A 3,572-nucleotide genomic window follows, 5' to 3' on the forward strand; every position below is an offset into this window, starting at 1 on the left:
ACATCTTCTCCAACTTTTCGACTTTTCCAAACGGAGCGAGGGCACGAAGGAGGTATTCATCCGGGACGTACGGGGGTAGATACATACAAGTCACACGGAGGAAGTCAAGCTCTTTAGAAAAAATCTTCCCGGAAACAACACCGCAAGCGATGTTGCCCGCAAGTCAAGCTTGTAACTGTTACCGCGGCGATCACCGCAAACGCGAGATCCGAGTTTGGCGACTGTTACATAACCTCAGCGCCAGTCGTTCAACTTTACTGGTGTGGCGGATGCGTTTATAATTAAAAATGTTCGTCACGGGTGCTCCCCTAGCTGAAGGCGATGACGACGGCGCATGAAGTTAACTGGTGCCGGTGACACAATTCTGTGAAATATTCTGCCTAGGATCACACCTAGGAAGGAACGCGACCATGTGAGGGAGACAACGGCAAGCCCTTTTACCACCACCACCACCACCATCTAGGAACGCGTGCCTTACGGTAGCACTTTGAATCCGTGGCGTCGGCGTGACCACCACTCCTAGGAACCACAAGACACTGTAGCACCAGGTCACTACCAGGTAAGCGGGAAAGTGATGGGAAAATCAATGAACTTAAAGGGACCATGATGATTTCCGTGAATAGCGAGTACTCTGCAGGACAACGTTCTCACGATGCTTTACTATCGAGTACATACATCGACCTCTAACTGTATTCAGTTCAACTGGGGCGGAGTTATCGGGCAAAAATAGCAGGGCGTGACTGCTGGATAATTGGCTTTGAAAAGGGCTTACGTCATAGCTATCCAATTCTCTGAGCCAACTGTGAACGACGAGGATGACCGCGGGACCATGCGGGTGCATGGTTTTGGTTTGGACAACAACGACGTGGTATATCTGCCGTCGAAATCACTCGAAATACGGCGAAAGGCAAATATCAGAAACGGAAGAAGAGACTATGCGACACACACAGCGTCTATGAATCGTTCGGTACTATGGAGCGATCACTGTGAGGCAGTTGTGTGTTGTATGAGAGACTAAATGTGGTTGTGATGTTTGTTACATGAGACAGCGCTGGCTTAATTAATGAATAAATGTTCTCGTGACTGACGCTTCAGGTACAGTTGAGAAACGTTCGTTACGGCAGTTACAACTAGTCCCGCCTTGCGAGGAGAAGGGGTTTCTTGAGAAACGGTGCAATGATACAGCCGCCGATGGGGCTGTCCGACGTTCTATCGCTGGTGTCCTCAGTCTCGGGGGAACGCTTTTTATGGGATGGAGTAACTGGACACCACAGCTACTCCCCTCTTACTTGACGTTATTGGATTATCCTCAGATCTGTGCAGTGATTGGCCTTGCGTGTGTCGCGTGGTGAAGCTGTATCCGGATTGTCCTCAATAATCACTCATCAGTTGTATAATTCGTACTTTCTAATATTTTCAGCTCAACGTAATACATTTACTCGAAATAAATCAGAGCTGTTAACTGCATCGCCTCTGTTAGGGATGCACTCGCAGATGACGACGCAGGAAGGAGTTGACAGTATGTGTCGCAGGTAGTAGTCATCCATTTTGTCCCACGCCTTCGTCGAATGAGACTCGAAGGAGTCTGCAGTCAGGAGTACAACATGTCCGTGCTTATTATACTCCGCAGATAAGTGTGATTGAGATGAGGACTGTATGGGGATCACTCCTGTGCCGAGATCAAATCACTGAGACTTCCTCTGCTCCAGCCGTGCACCATCGTTGCTTCGTGAGCTAGCGCCGAGTGTCGTTGAAACACTTATGGTTCGTTACCGAAAATGGAAATTGATCCGAGGGACCAAATGCTTCTTTAGGATGTTGTTCATGTGATTGTCCTGGTGGATCTTTACTCCTGGACCCACGAGCTCTCCAGCACATCTGACGCTTCTATTCCATCATCGCCGATCAGGACTCGAGTTCCAGTTGAGTTTCAGGCGTCTACATCTCTTTAACGCTGGGGCAGTATCCATCGAAGAAGGAAATGCAAGGAGCGGCTCTTCCCTCCAGACTGGCGTAGCTGCCCTCTAGCGGTCGCTCGGGTCAATATCGCCATTACATCCTGTCCACCACGTGATCCTCTCTAAAGTTTCGGTTCTGCGAGACTTTGTTTCTCGCGCTGCTCACCGTGTGATTTCGCTTTTCGAAAGCCATTTATTGTGGAAATGTGAGCACCTTCGTAGAAACGACGTATGGTAATGTGTTTCTGTCCCCGCTGCGGCTCTCGCCGAACAGAAAGCAGCTCTGTCACGGGAACACGTCTTATTCGTAAGTACACGATCAGTTATTTTAGTCTCCTGTGTGTGTTCGAGTCACATTGAATCGTTCGTTTGGGACCTGGCACTGTGCCGCAGATTCATTTCATATCCTCTGTTGTTGAACAGCTTTGTGGCAAAAGTTTACGGAACACGGCGCCTGCCCATTTCTTCATGGGAGCGGCCCCTTGTGAGCCTATCACGAAGAGATCGAACAAGAAACGGGTGGCCGGCTATTCCTTCCTTCTCTCAGTATGTGTGCCTACTCCTGCTTGCTGCTAGGTTGTCGCTCCATTTGAGAAATTCTGCACACCGGTGTTGCGTAAACTTTTGTCCCAAGCTGTAGGAATCAGATTAATGGTGTGCTGGGTCGTTAGTTACACGTGTGGTAGTGGGAAAGTTCGTGTAGAGCCTTTCAGAGCCTTTTGTGAATTTCAGACGTCGTGGAGATGGTCAGTTCACGTAGAATATGCACCCGTCTAGACTGACCAAGGGTAGGTTAGGAGAGCCTTCTCTATTTTTCTTGCGTTGTAGAGTGGGTCACTTCACGTGGGATATGCACCCGTTGAGACTGACCAAGTTTAGGCATGTACACCCTTTTACGTATTTCACACTCTGGGGCTGGGTCGGTTCATGTAGAACATGCACAAGTCGAGACTGACCAAGGTCAGGTAAGGACTGCCTTTTATGAATTTTCACACTTTGGGGAGTGGGTCAGTTCATGTATGGATATGAACACGTAGAGACTGACCAGGGTTAGGTCAGGAGGGCCTTTTATGTAGTTCACACGTTGGGGATTGGGTGAGTTCATGCAGAATATGCACCCGTTGAGACTGACCAATGTTAAGTGAGGTAGAGGCTCTCCTGAACTAACCTTTGTCAGCCTTCACGGGTGCATATTGTACATGAACCGGCCCACACCCAACTTGTGAAATAGGCACTTTTTACATAACACTGTCAGTCTCGACGGGTGCGCCGCGTCGCTAAGTGAGAACTGGCCCTTACTACGCACACGATAATCGTTGTTCAGAATATGATACTGTCCTCTTTCCAGTAGATTTGTTCCTTTTCGAGATTTGCGCGAGCTTTTCCGTGACAATCTCGATGTACACGTAAACTCCTAGAAAAAGGCTCCACTCTTCTGTGAACGTTCGGCAAAATGCGATGGCGATGGGATGGCAAGAGTGTTACGCACTAAATTAGGTTTTCAGACTGCATGTGTTGTTATCGCTGCACGGCGTGCAGTTGTGCAGGCGCACGGGATCCGATGAAAATGCAGTCGTAGAGAAAATCGAAAGAGAAATAAACGAACGCAACGTC

Source organism: Ornithodoros turicata, unplaced genomic scaffold, assembly GCF_037126465.1.
Source record: "Ornithodoros turicata isolate Travis unplaced genomic scaffold, ASM3712646v1 ctg00001071.1, whole genome shotgun sequence".
In the NCBI taxonomy this organism is placed as follows: Eukaryota; Metazoa; Arthropoda; class Arachnida; order Ixodida; family Argasidae; genus Ornithodoros; species Ornithodoros turicata.